General features: G+C 42.0%; 2 long non-coding RNA genes across 3 annotated transcripts; both read right to left on the bottom strand.

The window, feature by feature from the left end:
- Window positions 1-1,384: 1,384 nt before the first annotated feature.
- On the bottom strand, window positions 1,385-9,354 carry LOC121013160 (uncharacterized). Of its 2 annotated transcripts, none has more exons than XR_005782536.1 (2): window positions 8,619-9,354; window positions 1,385-1,600 (listed from the first exon to the last, which is right to left on the bottom strand). It is a non-coding gene; the product is annotated as an uncharacterized LOC121013160 (long non-coding RNA). The 2 variants fall into 2 exon arrangements; XR_005782535.1 differs by lacking the exon at window positions 8,619-9,354 and adding an exon at window positions 5,562-5,640.
- A 1,959-nt stretch (window positions 9,355-11,313) lies between these two features.
- On the bottom strand, window positions 11,314-20,814 carry LOC121013161 (uncharacterized). The gene is made up of 4 exons (XR_005782537.1): window positions 19,725-20,814; window positions 19,302-19,523; window positions 18,578-18,589; window positions 11,314-11,452 (listed from the first exon to the last, which is right to left on the bottom strand). It is a non-coding gene; the product is annotated as an uncharacterized LOC121013161 (long non-coding RNA).
- Between the last annotated feature and the right edge of the window lie 1,439 nt (window positions 20,815-22,253).

The raw sequence follows: 22,253 nt of genomic DNA, 5'->3' as shown, positions 1-22,253 counted from the left end.
ATATGACATATAAAATATGTGTTAATTGACTCTTTATATTATCAGCAAGTCTTCCAGTCAACAGTATGCTACTAAGTAGTTAAGTTTTTGGGAAATCAAAAGTGATACACAGATATTTGATTACACAGGGCATGGTCTACCCTAACCCCACTTGGTTCAAGGGCCACCTGTATTTGGAAGTAGTTGGCTAACCCACACACCACAGAAAGAGAACATGTCAGCTTCCAGAAGCATCCAGGTGGTGAAGCCACCTAGGCTGCAGCACCAAACCCACAGCCTACTGGAGGGGTGAGGGGTGAGGGCTCAGAGATCCCCAGAAGGAGAGGGAGAAAGCATCTCTCTCCTCTTACCTTTAAGCCCTTTCTTTGCCTTCATCATCGCCATGACCATGTCTGTGAATATCTGGATTGCCAGAAAATCATGGCACTGAATTAGGTCCTTAGTAGCCAGATTCTTTAGGAAAATCTTTTTCCCTTCAAACAAATTAAGTCTTTTAAAGAATCTGAAAAATGGCAAACAGTTCTGGATATAGGGTCTGTTGAGGCTGGAAGAAATGAAGGTTTCTTCCACTGGAGAGAGATTTGGGGGTCTTCACCACAGAAAATAGAGCACAGCTAATATCTGGAAAAAAAGACTATCATGCTCTGGTATTATTTTGAATGTTGATGACTTTTGGGTTGAGTTTTGCTCACTTGGTTTCATTTTTGCAGGGCCGTACATCTCTAAGCTGCTCCTCCCTTGAAACAAAGACTCTTCTAAGAGTTTGCAAGTTCTTTTCTACCCGCCCTCAGATTTGCTGGGATAGAGGACAAAAATGCCGAGGGGTTGGAAGCAGGAGATAGCCTGTACACATTAACTGCCTACCCAACAAAGGCCCAAGGGCAGCGGGTCAGTCCAGCACAAATGTGGGGAGACCTGTTTCAGCCTCAAGGCCCCTTGGCCAGGCAGAAGGGGCAGAAAAGGCTCTGTCTCACTCTGGCGGATGATCCTGCCATACATGTCCAGCCTCGCAGACATTGGCAGGGTGCCTCTCTTACGTGAAATGATCAGACGCCTGAAGATATAGAGCCAGGCTCCAAGCTCCCGCTGCTCAGTTGGCTACAGCCTGGTGTCTGCGTGAGGAACTGTCACACAGCCAGGAGGGAGTTCAAGGACAGCAGGAGCTGTAGAAAAGAAGCAGACACCCATCTTGGTGAAGTCAGGACTGTCCATTCTTCCATTCTCTTCAGAGGTTTTTAAAAAGGCTTTGGCCAGGGGCACCTAGGTGGCTCAGTTCATTGGGCATCTGACTTGGGCTCAGGTCATGATCTCATGGTTTGAGTTCAAGCCCCATGGCAGACTTGGCCATTAAGTTCTTACTTAAAGTATGGTCTTTAGTCTGTACTTATATATAACTTTTTTAAGTTTATTTGTTTTGAGAGACAGAGAAACAGAGCACTGAGGTGGGGAGGGGCAGAGCCAGAACCTACCAGAGACAGACCAGCATTTGGGGGAGCAGTGCTGAGAGAGGAAGTGGGTGCAGTAAGACGTGCAGGCAGAGGCTCTTCACTTGGGAGGCGATCAATCAATTCTGGTCATGAGGCATGAACTGAGAATAAGTCTAAGAAAAGAAGGAAGAAAAGAGTCTGAGCAGCTGCTAGTTCAGCAGCTCCCCACCTTAAAATGCTGAAAATATCCCCGATAAAGTAGAAGGCTCCCTTCCTTTAAAAACATAGAAAATAGGGGGCGCCTGGGTGGCGCAGTCGGTTAAGCGTCCGACTTCAGCCAGGTCACGATCTCGCGGTCCGGGAGTTCGAGCCCCGCGTCAGGCTCTGGGCTGATGGCTCAGAGCCTGGAGCCTGTTTCCGATTCTGTGTCTCCCTCTCTCTCTGCCCCTCCCCCGTTCATGCTCTGTCTCTCTCTGTCCCAAAAATAAATAAAAAACGTTGAAAAAAAAAACATAGAAAATAGAGAATTCTATTTTATTAATATAGATTGAAGAAGTCCTTTCTATGAAAAAAACAAACCCAGAAGCTACAAAGGAAAAGACGGGCAGATTTGATCTTCTAAACATTTAAAACTTCCCTCTGTGAAAAGACCACAAAAGTGAAGTTTAAAGAATGGCAACGGGAATGCAATATTTGCAAAGCTTGTACGAGATAAAGAATTAAGGAGCACCTGGGTGGCTCAGTCGGTTAAGCGGCCAACTTCGGCTCAGGTCATGATCTCGCGGTCCATGAGTTCGAGCCCCGCATCGGGCTCTGTGCTGACAGCTCGGAGCCTGGAGCCTGTTTCAGATTCTGTGTCTCCCTCTCTCTCTGACCCTCCCCCGTTCATGCTCTGTCTCTCTCTGTCTCAAAAATAAATAAATGTTTAAAAAAAAGTTTTTTTAAAGAATTAATATGCATGACATATAAATTATTTACATTGATAGGAAGAAGACAAAAGAAAAATGAACAAAGAAAATAAGCAGTCAATTCATAAGAAACAGACAAAATACAAACATACACAAGTACATACATTTTTTCCAACATCCCCCTCAACTGATAATTGAGGGAAGCAAACTGGAGATAGATAGATAGATAGATATTTCCCATCGAGTCTTCTTATTTGCAGTAATTATGTTCTATAAAGTCAACACAAACCCTGAGTTACTGAAGACTAAGTCATTGTCCCTGGAGGAAATACATGGTTAGGTTCCTGGGAGCCTCTGGTCACATTGTCAACAACTAATCAATACATAACCCTGTTTTAGGTGCATTTCTGTTCAAGAAACCTTATTTAATATTTATTGTTGACTCGTGAATGTTGAGCTCACAATCAGCAGACCTCGAACTCAGGCCTGGATAAACCATCTAGCAAGTGTATTTTTTCCATGAGGCACATCACAGCCTTTTTGTACTTAGGAACCGTAGACAGCACTTCAGCACTAGGCTTGGGGGCCACTTTAAATGGCAAAATCGCCAACAAAAAGCACAAAAATATGAAAACATGAGACTAACTAGGTGGCAAAAGGATGCCTCTTTCCAGTGAGAGTTGAAGAGTATCGCCTGGTTCCTTCCCAGCTGGGAGTATGTGCAGGTGACTCACTCTCACCAGTTCTGTTCACATCCACTTGCAGCCACGAAAACATGCAAGTGTTGGTTATGGGGCTACAAATAAAGCTTAGCAAGTAGGCAAACACACAAACACAGCATCGATGAGAACTGAGGGTTGCCTGTATTCGTGAGTATGTATACATGTAGCCTCTGTGTATGTAAATCTGAATTTGCATACACACAACTCCTGGCTTCACGGGAGTTGTTACTGCATTGCTCTCATGTGCACTGTTTGTTCCAAGCACTGGGACAGAGGTGCTGCCTCCAAGGGGTTTGTTCTAATGGAGGAGACTGGTTATCTTCATGTGGAATGAACAAATGATTGCAGATGGTGCTAATTACTAGGAACAACATAATCTGTTGGCTGTGAAAAAGAACATTCACCCAAAGTAGCTGAGAGAGGTAAAAGCTGATACCTGCAGAGCTGAGAGATTTTCTGTCAGCATGGAAATGTCTCATCTGGGAAGGGAGAGGAGTCTGGGCAGCCTGGGGCCCTGGGGACACAGAATGACTGGAGAGGCCGCAGATACTGGGATACAGTAGGTCCTGGGGGAATAGGGCTGTATGTGGGTGGTTAGTAGAATTTTAACTCATCATATAAATGTGGACTTCTTTTCAATGAAAAGACATCATGTAGTGTAATATCACTTTAAAAATTATATCACAAAAGCCAAGTGTTTTCAAGTTTCTTCAAGAGTGGCCTTATGAGCTCTGAGACACATCCACAACCAGAAGACAGAGAGAAAAGGAGAAAGTACACAGGAATCCAAGGAGCAGCTAGTGAAAGAAGAGAAAACACTAGGGAATACGGCATCACCAAAGCTAAGAGAAGAGACTGCTTCAAAACAGAAGGCAGTGGTCAAGTAGGAGAATTCTTCACTAGATTTTGCCCAAGTAGATCAGTGGTGCCTTGACAAGAGCACTTCAGTGGATCAGAGGGCAGGAGAGAGGGAACAGGAAGGGAAGAAGTGGGGCCAGCGTTTATAGAAAATGCTTTTGAGAAATTTGAGTATAAAGAGGATCAAAGAAATAGTAGCTGGAAGGGAATTAGGGGACAAGAGAGGTTCTCTTGTTTCTTTATGATGGAGGATACAAGAGCACATTGGTTTACTGGTAGGAATGATCAGTTAGGTGCTGATGAAAGATCAATAGTACATGAGAGAAAAGGGAATAATGGAAGGAAAGTCCTAAACAATGTGAGAGGGGATGGGATCAAACACTCTTGTAAAAGAATTGATCTTTGTTAGGAGGACAGACACTTCTTGAATTACATCAGGATGGAATAAAGAAGGACAGGTGTAGATAGGGTTATAGATTTGGGAGTGGGAATAACAAGGAGGTCTACTGTGATATTATACTTTTTTCAATCATGAGTGAGGCCATCAGAGCAATACTAAATTGGAAGATGAAGTTGGAAATACAAACAGGGTCATGTTAAATAAGACCCCATATGCCATGCCAAGTATTGTTCTAAATGCTAGGGAGCTTTTTAAAAACTAATGAAGATGCAGCGATAAGAAAATAATCAACTCATTATAAAAAATGAGCAAAAGATTTCCAACGTTATTAGTCATCAGTGAAATGCGAATTAAAACCACAATGTGATACCACTACACACTTAGCAGAATGGCTTTAAAAAAAAAGTGTGACAATATCACATGTTGGTGAGATAGTGAAACGACAAGGATTTGTTTCTAACACTGACAGAGATGTTAGAATCATCTGGCAACAATTTTAAATCATAAAAATCCTTCAGCAGGCGCATCTGGGTGGCTTAAGAATCCAACTCTTGATTTTGGCTCAGGTCATTAGCTCACAGTTTGTGAGATCAAGCCCCACATTGGGCTTTGCACTGACAGTGTGGAGCATGCTTGGGATTCTCTCGCTCTCTCTCTCTGCACCCCCCACAATAAATAAATGAACATTTTTTAAAAATGCTGCAACAAGAAATATAAACACACTGAAAATAAATGGAAAAAATACAAAATATCAGCCAAAAAAAGAATATATAAGAAGAATCAAAGGAAATCTTAGAACTGAAAAAATACATTAAAGGAATAAAAAATTCAATGAATGGACCCAAGAGCAGAAAGGAGGGGAGAGAGGAAAGAATAAGAATAAGAAGATAGAAAAATAGAAATTATCCAATCTGAACAACAGAAAGAAAATAAGGAAAAAAGAAAGAAAAAAGGAACAGAGCCTTAGGGACCTACAGGACCATAACCAAAGATCTAACATTCATGTCACTGGAGTCTCAAAGAAGGAGAAGAAAGAGGGTAGGACATAAAAGTATTGAATGAGGATGAGGATGATGACTATTTCCCAAATTTAGCAAGAGATATAAATCTATACATTCAAAAAGTTAAGTGAACCCCAAACAGGATAAACCCAAAGAAATCCATGCCAAGACACATCATAGCTAAACTTCTAAAAATTAAAAACAAGGAAAAAATGTAGAAAGCAGCAAGAGAAATGAGACTTTACCTATCGGGGAAAACAGTTCAAATGACAGTAGATTTCTCATCTCTCATCAAGGAAGTGACACAACATTTTTCAATTTCTGAAAGAAAAGAACTGTCAGTCAAGAATCACATATCCAGAGATAATATGAAGGAGAAATAAAGACATGCTCAGATGAAGGACCAGTAAGAGAACTCATTGCCAGCTTGACCTACCCTAAAATAATGGCTAAGGAAAGTTCTCTAAACAGGTAGGAACTAAGAAAAGAAGGAATCTTGGGTCACTATATATATATATATATATATATATATATATATATAAAATATAGAAAGAGTATACAAAGAGACACTCTTAATTTAAAACAATATAGATTAATTAAAATCGAATTGTAAAAAAAAAAAGGTAATCTACAAAAAAGTAAGAAAAAGAAAACAGAGACAAAACACAGAGAGAACAAACAGAAAATAAAAAATAAAATGTCAACTTATGCCCTAACATCAACAATTTATTTACTTGTAAATTGTCTAAACATTCCAATTAAAAGAAAGATTGGTAAAGAGGATTAAAAAGCAGTGACCCAACATTGTGCTCTTTAGAAGAAACCCACTTCAAATATAATGAAATAGGCAGAAAGTAAAAGGGTGGAAAAATAGATATTGTGCAAATATTAATCAAAGGAAAGCAGAAGTGGTTATATTACTATTAAATAAAGTAAACTTTAGAGCAAAGAAAATTACAAGAGCCCAAATAAGTCATTATGTAATGGTAACAGGACAAGTCCACCAAGAAGACACAACAATCCTAAATTTGCACACACCAAACAACACAGCTTCAAAATATGTGATTCAAAAACTTTTAGAACTGAAAAAGAAATAGGCAAATCCACAATTATAGTTGGAGATGAGAACATCCCTCTCTCAGCAACTGATAAACCAACCAATAAGTTTTAATCAGTATTTATATGGCAGTCCTAACAACAACAGAATACATGTTTTCAGGTGCCCGCAAAAGATATACCAAGATATCTTGGAGGAAAAAGGAAAGAAAGAAAAGAAAAGACCTCAATAAATTTAAAAGAATTAGAAACATACACAAATATATGATATGCTATACATCATTTTTCTTTAGTTCAGTGTATTTGTTTTATTTTCCTTGAGGCTTCATAGATGAGATTTTCCTGTTATTTTTATGTTTTCTGTCATTGACTTCTAGTTTGAGTCTACTATGGTTGGAGAACACATTCTGTATGTCTCAAATCAATAACCTAAGCTTCCACTCCAAGAACCTAGAAAAGAGCAAAAGAAACACAAAGCAAGAAAAGCAGAAAGAAGATAATAATAAAGAGCAGAAATCAATGTAATTTAAAATATTAGAAAAATATTAAAACAGAAACTACTTTGGGGTACATGGGTGGCACAGTTGGTTAAGCTTCCAACTTCAGCTCAGGTCATGATCTCATGGTTTGTGGTTTCAAGCCCCGCTTCAGGCTCTGTGCTGACAGCTCAGAGCCTGGAACCTGCTTTGGACTCTGTGTCTCCCCCTCTCTCTGCCTCTCCCTACTCAAGCTCTGTCTCTCTCTGTCTCTCTCTGTCTCTTAAAAATAAATAAACATTGGGAAAAAAACAGAAACTCCTTTGAAAAGATCAATAAAATTGCCAAACCTCAGCAAAATGGAGAGGGGAGGAGAGAGACAGAGAGACAAAGAGAGAGAAGACACAAATTACCAATATCAAGAATGAAACAGGAAATATCACTAAAGATATCAGACATCAAACGGAACATAGGGGAACACTGTGGACAACTCTGCACACATAAATATGACAATTCAGATGAAATAGACTAATTCTTAAAAAATCCAGTCTCCCACAACTCATTCAATATGAAATAGATCATTTGAACAGTCCTATAACTCTTAATATTGAATTTGTAATTTTAAAACTCCCCAAAGAAATCTCCAGCCTCGGATGGTTTTATTGGATAATTCTACCAAATGTTTAAAGAAGAATTAACACAAATTCTATAAAATTTCTTCCAGAAAATAGGAGAGGTGGAACACTTCCCAATTAATTTTATGAATCTAGTATTTTCCTTATTCAAAAACAAAGACAGTACAAAGAAAGAAAGAAAGAAAGAAAGAAAGAAATTTGTCGACAAATATCCCTCATGAATATAGGTGCAAAAATCCTTAACAAAATATTACCAAATAGAATTCCACAATACAAAAAAACGAATTATACACCATGACCACGTGAGGGTTATTCCACAAATGTAAAGCTGTTCAATATTCAAAAATAAATAATTTTTAAATATACTCATTTTTAGACTTATTAGATACTACAATAATAGAGACTTTGTGGGGTTGGCAGAGGGATAGACACAAACTGTTAACATCTACAACATGGAATCCTACTCAGCAATAATTTAAAAAATAATTTCTAAATATAATTTAAATTATATCAATTATATGAAATTGTATTAATTTTAATTTTTTTTTAAGTTTTTTATTTATTTTTGACAAAGAGAGAGAGAGCGTGTGCGTGCAAGCTGGGGAGGAGCAGAGAGAGGGAGACACAGAATCTGAAGCAAGCTCCAGGCTCCAAGCTGTCAGCACAGAGCCTGACGCAGGGCTCGAACTCACAAACCATGAGATCATGACCTGGACCAAAGTCAGACGCTTAACCAACTGAGCCACCCAGGCACCCCAATATTAATTTTATTTTGAAATAATTCACAAAATTAAAAGGTTAAGAAGAAAAGTCATATGGTCATATCAATTGATGTGAAAAAAGATTTGACAACATCCAGTATCCATTCATGATTAAAAAGTCTCAGAAAAATAAAAATAGAGGGGGTCTTCCTCCACTTTATAGAGAACATCTACAAAAAACCTACAGTTAACATTATACTTCATGATGAAAGACTAAATGCTTTCCCCCTAAGATTAGGAATAAGGCAAGAATATTTGTTTTCACTACTCTTACTCAACATAGTGCTGGTAGTTCTAGCCAGTGCAATAAAGCCAGAAAAGGAAATGAAATGAATACAGGTTGAAAAGGTAGAAATGAAACTGTCTGTACTTACAGACACAGAAAGTCCGAAGGAACCTACAAAAAGAAACACCTAAAACTATTCTTGGAATTCAGTAAGGTTGCCAGATACAAGACAAATATAAAGAAACCAATTATGGTTCTATACATTAGCTATGAATTCATGGACACCAAAAGTAAAAATATGGTACCATTTACAATCACTTTTAAAAAATTATATACTTAGGTGTAAATCTAACAAAACATGTACAGAGCTTGTATGCTGAAAACTACACCACACTGATGAAAGAAATCAAATATGGTCTAAGTAGAGACATATGTGTTCACGGATTGGATTACTATTCAACATAGTAAGGATGTCAATACTCCCCAAATTGATATACAGCTTTAACACAATTCCTACCAAAATCCCAACAAGATTTTCTAATGAAGATAGACGAGAAAATTCCAAACTTTATATGGAAAGACAGAGGAACTAAAATAATTAAAATAACTGAAACAACTCAGAAAAAGAGGAATAAAGTAGGTGAAATCAGCCTCCTCAATTTTAGACTTATTAGATAGCTACAATAATCAAGACTGTGTGGGGTTGGCAGAGGGACAGACACATCTGTGAACATCTACAACATGGAATCCTATTCAGCAATAACAAGAAACAAACTACAGATACATGCAATAACTTGGATGAATCTCCAGAGAATTAGACTGAGTAAAAAAAGTCAATCCCATGGGGCACCTGCATGGCTCCATTGGTTAAGTGTCCAGCTTTGGCTCAGGTCATGATCTCATGGTCCATGAGTTCAAGCCCCACTTCGGGCTTTCTGCTATCAGCACAGAGCCTGCTTCCGATCCTCTGTTCCCCTCTCTCTCCAATCCTCTGTCCCCCTCTCTCTCTGCCCCTCCCTGTCCCCTACTCACGTGCATACTCTCTCTCAAAAATAAAATATTTTTTTTAATTCAATTCCAAAAGTTTACATCCTGTATGATTCCATCTATATAACATTCTTGAAATTACAACATTAGAGAAATAAAGGACAGAATAGCAGTTTCCAGGGGTTTAAGGAAAGGGGGAGGAGGAGGGTATAAAAGGGCAAAAGGAGAGATCCTTGTAGTGATGGAAATTTCTGTTTCTTGACTGCATCAGTGCACATCCTGGTTGCAAATTGTCGTCATTGAAAGAAATAGGGTGACGCATCTCTCTGTGCTGTTTCTTTCAACTACCTATCAATCTAGAAGTACCTCAAAATAAAAAGGTATTTTTTAAAAGGCTACATACTGTATGATTCTGTTTAAGAGATATGCTGGAAAGGGAGAAATTAAAAGAACAGAAAATAGATCTGTGGTTGCCAAGGGCTGGGGGTTGATTTTTGTGAGGAGAAGCAACTCTTGTCGATCTTGGTTGTGGTGCTGGTTACTAATGGTATGCATTTGTCAAAACACATACAAATGCACCTAAAAAGAGTTAATTTTATTGTATGTAAATGTTTTTAAGTGAGTAAAAACAAAAGCCATGAAGAATTTCAAGGAGGAAAGTGGCATGGTCAGATTTGCATTTTAGGAAGATCATACCTGTTGCCCTGTAGGGCACAGAGGGGTGAGGCAAAGACGTGAAGGCCAGGAAGTTGGTGAGGAGACTACTGGAGTCATCCAGGTTCAATACAAGCAGAGCCTGCACTAGGAACTAAGTAGCGATGGAGACAGGGAAGAGAAAATGGTTTCAATAACTCCTTGGACTCTTTTAGGACTGGAAATAGAAAGATGGATTCCAAGCAAGTGGGTTTTTTTCATAGAAGTGTGTGTGTGAATCTTATCATCCAGTGAACTAGTACGCAAAATGGTCATTTACACGTAGTAGATAAAACTTTAAAAGCCATGTGCTTGGGAAAACTGATTTTATGAGATGCTGAAAGATAGGGATCCAGGACTAGGATTTTATAATTTTAGTTCAAATACAAGGTTATTAAACACCAACTAACTGAAAAGAAAGTTTTGGGGTCTGAAAACAGCCAACATTTCATACTGGGTCATTTCCTCAATTTTGCACGTATGGAATTTTAACTGCTAAACAGAAGGTGACAGGAGCTGGTCCCAAATCGCAGGGCTGTAGGTAGCGAAGTGACCCCAAGGGACCTTAGGGAGTGGCCAGGGGCTGGAAGCCAGCCCAGAGAAAGCCAACAGGAGTGCACGCCTGGCCTAGTGGAGGGAGAAGCCAATTCAGGAAGGGTACTGGTCAGCTGCAAAGCATTGTATCCTAACCTTCTGTGGCAGCTGCTGCCTCCTAAGCTCAGAAACAAATGCTTAATTTGGAGATCAAGCTCCTGCTGGGATGGGAGGAGATGCTAGCTCAGTGGTTCCTCAAACTTTCTACCACCAAGAATTCTTTTCATCTTTTCCACTCCACCCCCACTGATCCACCCTGTGTTGGGTAGGGTTTTCCTACAAAACTAGATTTAGTTACAACACATTTTTCAAGAATCAAAGACATTTATAGTTGCCAACCAGAGTTTTATCAAGAAACCACTAGGGGCACTTGGCTGGCTCAGTCGGTGAAGCGTCCCAATTCAGCTCAGGTCATGGTCTTACCGTTTGTGAGTTCAAGCCCGGCATCAGGCTCTGAGTCTGGAGCCTGCTTCGGATTCTGTGTCTTCCTCTCTCTCCTCCCTTCCCCTGCTCACACTCTGTCTTTCAAAAATAAATAAACATCAAGAAAAAAAAAACTACTCAACTGACATGATTAACCAGTTTAACAATATTTATTAAGCAATAATGGTGGACATGGGTCTGGAGCCAGGAGTGCAAAGCGGGTGAGGTCTCTGCCTTCTGGGATGATGGTGGACAGCAAGTGAGGAGTTACCCTCGGCAGAGAATCTGCACAAGAGGAGAGAGGACAGTGAATTAGGAGGTGGGGGTGGAGGGCAGGTGGGAGTCAGAGATGGCTTCCCTGAGGTACTCTTGAGCCAAAAATCAAAGGCTCTGAAGGGTAATTAAGAGTTTCCAGGCAGGTGGGAGAAGAGTGTGTGGTAGTCCCCTCTGAAGAGCAGGACTACCATCAAGGCCAATTTCCTGAGGAGGTACTACGTGTCAGGCTCTGGGCTGTGCACTCACACACATTTACTCTGCACTGGGAGGAAGTACTGATAGTACCCTCCTTCATGGGTGAGGAAACCACAGCTTTCCCTTGTCGAATACTTCTCCAGAGGACACACACGGCTTGGAAGTAATGGGATTGGACCCCAGAGCCTACATCCAGGAACCTGCAGGTGTCTCTGGGCAACAATAAGCAGCATGTGTTGCCAGAAAAGTGAGTGTGGGAGAGGGCACCACAATGTGCGTGTGGCTGGACCACAATTCCAAGGGCTTGCTCTGGCAAGCACATGAGGGGCCGGTGGAGGTACAAACCTGAGAGGAGCTCCAGGACTGACCCCACTACTGTCCTGTGAACATACAAGTCTCCTTAATCCTTGGGCCCTATTTCATGTAAATGCCCAATTTCTGTTAGATTTTCCCAAATATTGCCTGGACACCCACTCTAACCTGATAGCTTGTAAACACCCAGGGGCTCAATGGACATTGTGAGTTCCTCTTGGGGGCCAGACCCAGCCAGGCTGCTGAGTTAGCCCAGCTCTCTTTCTGGATGGAAATCCATATAAATTCGCTTCCAACCTAGAACTTTTCCTGAAGTCCTCCCTAATTTGACCTCCTGGCACATGCATTTGTCACAGCTGTAGCCCAGTAGAGAAAGGGGGGGGGTGGCTGTAGCCTTGCCCAGGCCATCGGCCACATTTGCCTGGAATATCATCCCTATAGAAGCTGATTTTGGAGGGTAGTCATGAAGGAAACTGGGATAAACAAGCTTTTCCTTTTCTGGACAATTCTTTGAGATGGAATCTACTCCCAAAAGCAAGATGTTTGGTTTCTGCCCACATACTGATGTCTCATAGGCAACTTGTGGTCCCTACAATACACCAATGGAAGGTGTCCGTAACACCCTCGATGTTAGCTGCACCTTCCCTGGCACATTCACAAATCGATGTGACTCGTCACGTTCCATGTGATCCCTGGTCACAGAGGTGACACAACTTCAGTTTTAGGGAAACAAGGGGGAACAAAACACCTCGGGAAAGATAGTTTCAATCCAACTGCTCTTCATGTGGCACAAACAGAAAATATAAATAGGTTTCCAACAGCTTTGCATAGATTGTGGGTATTTGATTCATGGCAGGCTATCAGGGGAAGCTCAGGACAGCCGGGCTATTTTGAGGCCATGCTCTTGGAGGACACCCTCTTGCCCCCACGAGCCGTTCCCCTGGCACCACTCTCAGAGAGAAGCTCCTGCCTGTGCGGCCCACAGTCTGACTCAGGGCAGCATTTCTCAAGACCTTTCCTTTTAAGGAGTCAGGGATCGGAGTCCCCGCTGCCAGCAGGGAGCAGGCATGGCAGCTGGAGCATGAGGAGTCATCACTACGAATAGCCTGACTCTGAAGTTTCTAAAAGGGAATCCGGACCACCTGAGCCTCCCAGAAGAGGTACCGGGCACACTTACCCTGTGCCATTTGTGCCCGGGCCGAGCCATGTACATAAGCTGGAACATGAAGGGCATTTTGTAAGACATTTCAGCTGGCAGGTTAAATGTGTCCCACAGCTGTCACTGAGGCACTCTCCCAAAAATAGTCCCAACACAGAGAGAATCGAGATAATGGCAGAGAGGAGATGAGACTAACAGTGCATTATTACTATTACCCCATGAATAAAACATGTAAATAAAGGTGTTGAATGCAGGGGCTGAATTGTAAGAGGGCTCACAAAGCAGACAAGTGGATCAAAGAGGCTGGGATGTTTGCTATTTGAGGAAGAAAGCGACATTTCTATTACTAACACAGAGCAGGGAAATGAGATAGAGTGGACTGTCTTTTCAAAACAAAAACAGGGGTACCTGGGTGGCTCAGTCGGCTCAGGTCATGAGTTGTAAGTCATGGGTTCGAGCCCCGCGTCAGGCTCTGTGCTGACAGCTCAGAGCCTGGAGCCTGCTTTGGATTCTGTGTCTCCCTCTCTCTCTGCCCAACCCCCACTTGCACTCTGTCTCTCAAAAATGAACAGACGTTAAAAAAAATAAAAAACGGGCGCCTGGGTGGCTCAGTCCATTGAGCATCCAACATGGACTCAGGTCATGATCTCACAGTTCATGAGTTCCAGCCCTGCATTGGGCTTGCTGTTTTCAGCAAGAGCCTACTTCGGATCCTCTGTCCCCCTCTTTCTCTGCCCTATCCTCACTCATGCTCTCTCTCAAAAATGAATAAACATTTAAAAACAAAAAAACAAAAACCTTGGCAGAAAGGCTCGGCCCTGAAGAAGAAGCTGAGACCTTGTAGCCTAGGGGAGTGGCCTGGCAGATGAGATCCCCATCCCTCCCTCCCCCCCAGCTGCTCTTGCAGAAGCCAAGAGGCGACCCTCTCCACCCCCCATGTGGAAAGAGGCATCCTCCTGCCTGAGGGGGAGGCCATCTGAGTCTGAAACCTATGATCGAATGAAGGCTTTTGGCTTCAGAAACTGAAGCCTATCTGAAAAATCATTAATACGGTGAGGTATACATCATATCACAAAAAGTACCTATCACAGTACACTGCTGTTTAACAGAAATGTGTCTAGTTTGCTCGTCTAAGCAAATTAGTAAGACTCATATAAATATCTCTTGCTCTGTTAGTGAAAAATTGAACTGAATTTGATCAAGCCTCTAAATCCACCAATTTACAAGAAAAGACACTTATAGAAACTACAGAAATGCAATCAGTAACGTTCAGAAAGCAGGGAACTCTGCGGGACAAACCACCTGCACTCTTTGACAATGAAATTGCAAGGCAAAGAGAGAGAGAGATTGCTTTCTTTCGCTCCAGGCTTGAATGAACTATAAATAGAAATTTGTGAGACAATCGAGGAAATTTCAACATAGACTGGATATTTGATTAAAGGATCATAGTTAATTTTCAAAGGTATGATTGCGATACTGTGATTGTACTTTAATATATGGTCATTATCTTTTAGAGGGCTGAAACATTTACAGATGAAGTTACAGGATTTCTGGGATTTGCTTCGAAATAATCTAGGGGGTGGGAGGGAACGAAATAAGGCTGGCCATGAGTAGTTATTGAAGGGGGTGAGGGGCACATAGGGTTTCACTGTACTGGTCTCTCAACTTGTTTTGTGTCCATTTGAAATGTTCCATAATAAAATACATGGATGAATGGATGGAAAAAAGGATGAATTCAAGGAAAAACATGGCTTGTGCTTCATAATAAACCAAAGCATGCTGTCACTTCAGATGATAAACAAAGATAAGATCTGGCCCTCTAGGAAATTACTTAATTTAGGACAAACACATCGGCACCCATGCCCACAGCAATGGGAAGTGTCCGAATAAGAGGGCTGAAGTATCAGGAGGGCCTCGCTCCAAACCGGCTGTACATTTTGAGCCACTGAATAGCCACTTAGGTTTTATCTACTGCAAAATTCCAAAATTATGTTTCTTATAGAATTACGAGGGACATGGAACAGTGTAAATTTATTAAAGGGATGAAAGTAAAAATACCTCCAAACCTACACCAAACTTGCTGATAAGTTTTGCCTGGTAATTGCTTCCCTCCAATTCGTGAAAACTGTAAGAAGGAATGTGACATTATTCCAAGCTTCCAATGGAGTAAGAAAGGCATTGGTCATTTTTCCCTAACACCAGTCTTTTCTGAGGGAAATTCTACACCCTTCAGTATTACTTGCCTTGTTAGAATTTTATAATGTGCATAAAGGTTAAAACCCCGTTCACCTTCATGAAACTCAAGGAAAGTCAGAATTTTCTGTGGTTTTCTCCAGACAACCCAGAGGCTTTGTGCGCATCTGTCTAAAAAGCCTGGGGTTTCAGTTCCACAATCCAACAGATAAATCAGACTGTTCTTCTGCCCAAGCCCCCATCTAGCTGTCCAACAGTCTTCCCATGCGGTAGGCAGCACCAGCCCTTTGCAGTGAGCAAGTGAGCAACCCTCCTCCCAATCTTGCCCCACACACTGCCTGAAAATACTTGTGGCTTATGGAGGCACAGCTCATGAAAACAAGTCTTTATTTTCTTACTGCTTAGGAGATGATCAGGTATATCTATCGACTTCATTATGGCTGGTTCAAAGTGAGATACTATGTCAAACAACCTGATTTTTCACCAACTCAAACCAAGCTACCACCTAGATTTTTTTTCCTATTAAGTTGATTACTATACTGCATCTACGATTAAAATAAAACATTTTGAGAAGTTTGGCAAAAAGGGAAGAGGAGTGGGGTGCTTGGCTGGCTCGGTAGGTGGACCACGGGACTCTTAGTCTCGGTCATGAGTTTGAGCCCTTGGGTGGGTGTGGAAATTACTTGTAAAAAATGGGAAGAGGAGTTGTTAAATTTAGAATTCTAAATTACAAAGCTTTGTCCTAAAATTAAAAATAAATAATAGAAGTCGATTACAGAGGTCTATAAAGATACCCACCCATATTGGGCTATCCCATTGTATTCATCGGGGTGCTTTCTCTACTGTATTACGATTTCATTTTTCCACATAGTCATAATTGTGGCACACAAACAATGTCGTATTCTGTTGATTTTCAGTTAGTGTTCTGCCCTAATATTCTGCCATGTTACATACAAGGACTTCATAGGTACCACTTTTAATGACAGGATAATATCCCATGTAATGAGTATTTCATAAGTTGTCTAACCATTTCCCAACTGTTGGTTATTTAAGGAATTTGAAACTAAAACACCCTCTCTTGTACCAGGTTTTTATTTACCCAGATGTGCCACATGTCACCACCAGCAATAGAGCTGCTAATTGATGAGCCCCACACAGACCGTCTTCTAGCCCTTTCCTCAAAGACAGCTATCAGCACGGCACAGTAAGAAGCCGTGGTTTCAGTGCCAAGGAGTGGCTTCAGTGTCAAGGCTTCAGTCTCCTTCTGAGGCACAACACAAGAATCACCAAGCTATGGCTTCTTTCTCAGAAAGAATCAGAAGTAGAGTGTCCTTTCTGTTTAGCTGGAGGAAGCTCCTTCCCGGATACCTGCACTGCCCCCTGACCCCGCAAGACCTTTGCCTGTTTTGTTTTTCTCCCCAGCACTCATCACCTTGTAACTGCAACACACTATAACTCTGCAAGATACACTTTCTATTGTGTTGGTTGTCTCATTTTCCCCATTAAAACACAAGCTTCTTGAGAGGAAGATTGGAGTCTATTCTGTTCAGGGCTAGACCCCAGGGCCTGGCACAGAGATGGTGCTCAGCTGGCGTTTAGGAAACAAATGTGTGTTGCAAGCTCATCCCAAGACTCTCAAATCCCTGGCTTGTTCTTGTTATCAAGTCTCAGCTCACATGTCACCTTCTCCACAACCCTCTCAAGTAGACACCTGCCTACTCTGTTACCTCACACTTTTGGTGTTCCTCATAGACACTTAAGAGAGCTGTACCTTAAGAGAGCAGGGACTTCATATCCCTATTCACAGCTATGTCCCCATGGGACATAGAAAGTGCCTGGGACATGGTAGGATCTTGAAAACTACTGCTGAAATAATGGATACATTGAACACAGTGAGTGTCTGAACAAATATCCTAACCCCACCCCTAAATAAACAACATAAACAAGCCAATTCTGATTTCCTAGAAAAATCCGATTTTGGTGTCTGTGCTCTCATAATATATCAATACTGGCCCCGTGCTGATTTATATTCTTTTGAGAGCCCACAGAAAGGATTGTTGCAAATCACACGGGCTCCTCAACGCTACCCAGGGTCTCCCTGGCTCTCTGTTCTTGTCCTCTGTGCCTTTCTCTAGGCCCACATCTTCCCCTCAGAAACGCTGGCCTCACTAGAGTCACTGTAATTAGCTTTCAGGAAAAGTTCTGAGGAGCTTCACAGGGAAACCCCAAATGGGGAATACTTTATGACATGTACGGGTTTCAGAGCCTCAGAGTCCAGGAGCAAGATGGCTGGCAGGTCTTCTGGAGGGCTTCCCCATGCCTGACAAGGTTCTAGAGAATTCGTAAATAGCAATGCTCTCAGGAAGCAGTAAGAACAGAGCTGGTAAGGCCCAACAGGATGGCTTCCTGAGGAGCTAACCAACATCTTCGTGTTTGTAGATGACTTTTCTTAACATTGTAAATGACAGGGAAAGCAGCAGCTCTACACGGATGGTCAGCAGTGCCCTTCCCTCCTAGGCCACTCTGTGGCTCTCAACCACCAACTCTAATAGTAAATGAAAACTGCCAATATGAGAGAGTCAAGGACATAAACAAAATCAGAATCCAGTTTTAGTTTTTGAAATAATTAAAAATAGGGGTGCCTGGGCGGCTCAGTCAGTTAAGCATCCGACTTTGGCTCAGGTCATGATCTAGCAGTTCGTGAGTTCAAGCTCAGAGCCTGGAGCCTGCTTCAGATCTGTGTCTCCCTCTCTCTCTGCCCCTTCCCCGCTGATGCTCACTCTCTCTCTCTCTCAAAAATGAATAAACATTAAACATTTTTTTACATAAATAATTAAAAAGAAATATTTAGAAAGAAAAACAAAATCAAATAGGGACTCCTAACAAGTCTATTACAACTGTTAATATTTCAAAGACAGCCCTGAATTCAAATCTTTGGTCAGAGTCTACATTATAGCATGATTCAAACTTTGGTTAAGGAAATACAGTCATTATAATTACAGACTTTCTGGGGCACCTGGGCAGCTCAGTCAGTTAAGCGTCTGCCTTCGGCTCAGGTCATGATCCCATAGCTCATGAGTTCAAGCCCCACGTCGGGCACGGTGCAGAGTGTGGAGCCTGGAGCCTGCTTTGAGTTGTGTCTCCCTCTCTTTCTATCCCTCCCCCACCCCTGCTCACTCTCTCTCTCAAAAATAAATAAACATTAAAATTTTTAAAAAAATAAAATAATTACAGACTTTCCTTTTATCTCTAGGGCAGGTCTCTCTTGGACTTACATGATTTCTATTCTGAACAAAAGAGAAAAAAGGCAGGATTACCTGTGAGACACAAGAAAAATACATTTACTCCTAAATGAAAGCAGTACAGACCAACTCCTTTTAAGTCAAAGGCGTTAAGTTAAATGTGAGAAAAGCAAGTCTTCTCTTGCATTTTCTTGGGATGTAGTTGAACACTACTCAAAGCAAGCAACTTAGAACTTTGAACTTAGAACTTTGCTAATCAAAGATCAAGCTTCCTCAAGCTTGTAAGTCTGCTTGAGGACAAAGTGGAAAAATTTGTAGAAAAATCCTATTATCAGCATCCTTACAAAATCCTCAACCAAGAATTTCAATGGCATTTAGAGACTTGAGTCCTTAGATCATCATAACATCAATGTTCATTTGAAAGGAATTTGCTGAAGTACAAGACACAAGAGGACTCGCTGGTGGCAGAAAACAAAGAAAACCCAGAGAGTGAGAAATCAGTAGAATGAAATGAATACTGAGTCTTAATCTCATTTCTGCAGCCAGTCACCTGGTCACCATAATAAATTTCACCAGTCACCCCATAAATCTGTTTCCAGAGGAATTCTGTGTTTTAATTTTTGTCTCTCCAAACCACAACCCTTCTCCCCCCTTCTCTCTCCCTGAAACATTCCTCCCCCTCCCATACACACACAAGACCTCTGGCAGAGTTTACTACCTACCAACCTCTGGTTTATCCCTTTTAGTAGACTCCTACCAATTTTGCTGGGTTCATCCCACAGACTCAGCAAAGTCTGTGCACTGGCAGAGCACAGGCCAGCAACCTGCTTCTTTGCAGAGCAGATCTTCTATGGCAGGGTGGCTTAGACTGGGCAAGCCAACACTGCCATCTGGCGGCCCCTGAGAGAGTGACTGATGCAGATCGGATCTCCGTTGAAGAACCTGGGTCCAACCTCTTCCCTGGACCACAGCCAACTCCCTGCAGAAAAGGCAACAGCCAACTTTACTGCAGAAAAGGCACAGGTTGTGGGTCTGCTTGAGGACAAAGTGGTAGGAGATCACACTCTAGATCACCTATACTTCCTAAATCAGCCCATGGATATCAATCCACACCTCATGTTGTGCTTTGAATGGAGGTTTTCCCATTACAGAAAAATACTTTTCAAAGTTGATTACATACTCCAAGGAGCCACTCAGACCAGGGAGAGCCACACGGACAGCTGATCTCCTGGAGGGTAGAAGAAAGCACATGTCGGTGAAGCATCTTCAGGACAAAGACACTAGGCACCCATTCAGAGGGGGATCATGGCCTGCACAGTCAGGGCCTCTCCCTTCTTTGGACATCCCAGACTCACCACCTCCAAACTGTACACACTGTGAGCGCTTCCCCATCTAAGAGAGAAAATAAGCCCCAGGATGTTAACAGACAAACCCCAGTGATCCTGTGGGTGAAACTCCCTTCAAACCATTTTCATAACCTCTGTTCTGGTGGAAATCAAGCTAATGAGCAGAAAACAAGGCTGTGAGGAGGTTCTGTACCTCCAGCTCACCTTGCCTTCAGCCTCCCCCAACAGATTGTCCATGGACACAGCTGCCACCTCCTCTGTACAAGCAACAACTTGGGAAGGAACCTGAAGCTCCTTCCCAGTTTAGGTGTAGCCTGCTGTTGGGAACTCTGGAGGGCTGGCAGGTGAGAGATGTAAGGCAATGGCCATCCTGCTTTGTGTCCACCTCCGGGGTCCTGGGCAGCACCTGGGCTCAGCACCATCAGCTCTTGTCTGACTCATTCTAGCTTTCCCCAGCTGCTGGGCCAGGTGAGCGTTTAGCCCAGTCCCTTGTCCTCATCACTGAAGCTGGACATCTGAAGGTAGTGAGACTGACACAAGTGTCCTCATGGCCCCATTTTGCAGGTTCCAGTCTGTTCCTGTGTCCCCCACTTCACACTCATTGTCCCTCCCCAACAGCCCGCACCGTGGATTTTAGGCTCCGGCACCTCACACAGCCCAGATCTACCTCCTCTTAATTGCACTTACAGGTCAAATACTAGAATAAATCTTCTACTATGTCTCCTATGATTGTTTCTGATTAAAAGTGCCTGAAGAGGAGTTAAGGGAGTTTTTTTAAATTGTGGGTATTTAACTTAAAAATACAGGTCCAGCTCTGAGACTAGGAAAATGTCTTATGGGGTGCCTGGGTGGCTTAGTCGGCTGAGCGTCTGACTTCGACTCAGGTCATGTTCTCACAGTTTGTGAGTTCAAGCCCCGCATCGGGCTCTGCTGACAGCTCAGAGCCTGGAGCCTGCTTTGGATTGTGTCTCCCTCTCCCTCTGCCCCTCCCCCTGCTCATGCTCTGTCTGTCTCTCAAAAATAAACATTAAAAAAAAATTTTTTTTTAAGAAAATATGTCTCGGGTGCACCCAGGAATTAGTTTTTACCCAGTGTTCTACATAATTCTGATATAGGAGATCCCACCCTCTGAAAGGCACAAGTAGAGGGAAAGGAGATCTAGAGTCAGAAAGCAAGTTAATGAATTTTCTTGGCCATGAAAGGCTCTTCTAGGTATTAGGTACAGAAAGGCAAGGGAAAAAAAAAAACAAACCAAAAACCCATTGGGGTAATAGTTGAGCCATTTTGGTAATAAGGACACTTTCCACTAATTGGTCCATATTCCTTTCAAGTAGGCTTGCAGTCGGCCTCATAGCCTGTTTTTAATCTCTGCAATTCGAGAAAACATGCTTGTGTATGACACATGAAGGCGTGAGTGGCACCTGCTGGTCACAGGCTTAGCTCTGAGCCAGGACAACCCCACTGGGCAGTTCCGTTGAGCAGACTTTGGAAAAATATCTCTGCCCTTTCTCATCATTAAACAAAAAACATATACACAACATTCCAATTCAGTGTGTGTAAGTCAAGTCACAGTTAACACATACAAAGAGTAATAAGCACTGTTTTCCCACAATTCCTAACATTTTCTGATTCTCAACCCCCTTTCATTCTGTGCAGCAGGCAGAAATGCGAATCTGACGTATGAAGGGAAGTCTTGACCTAATGGCAGCTTTTTCACCAGAAACTTAAAGCCTGGCTAACAATAAATTAAACTCTAATCTACCAAAGTGCTAAAAGGCTGCCTTTTTCAGGCGAGGTATTGTGGTTAAATGATCTATAAAAGCCACCCAAACAACTAGAGTTAGCTCTGGAAGGACCCACGTGCCAGCATATTCTGGACAAGGTAGTATTAACTGCAGCCTCCTTCAAACACAGGCCTTCAAAGGAGACCACATTCAAGGTGTAGAGAATTACTAGGTTAAAATAATTCATACCGGAAGGTGAGAAAAAGACATCATGAATTTGGAAAACTTCCCCAGAAAACTTTGGAGGTGAGGATCTTATACAAAGTTCCAGGCACACAAATCTATATAATTTTAAATAGTGGAAAGTAGAATCCCAATATCAATGGGACATCCTTTGAAACAAAAAATAACATACAACTAGTTTATATAATTGTAATGATTAATGTTATATTAACTTGGCTAGATCACAGGGTGCCAGATATTCTGCTAAGTATTTTGGGGTGTCTGTGCGGACTTTTGGGTGAGATTAGCATTTACACTGGTACACGGAGTACAGCCGGCTGCCCTTCCCAGCACAGATGTGATCCAATCTGCTGAAGCCACAAACAGAAAAGGTACAAGGATCTGCTCTCTGCCCAA

Source organism: Herpailurus yagouaroundi, unplaced genomic scaffold (genome assembly GCF_014898765.1).
Source record: "Herpailurus yagouaroundi ecotype Mexico unplaced genomic scaffold, PumYag 198, whole genome shotgun sequence".
Taxonomy (NCBI): domain Eukaryota; kingdom Metazoa; phylum Chordata; class Mammalia; order Carnivora; family Felidae; genus Herpailurus; species Herpailurus yagouaroundi.
The sequence above is the reverse complement of the archived record's forward strand: the minus strand, read 5'-3'. Positions and strand labels throughout refer to the sequence as shown.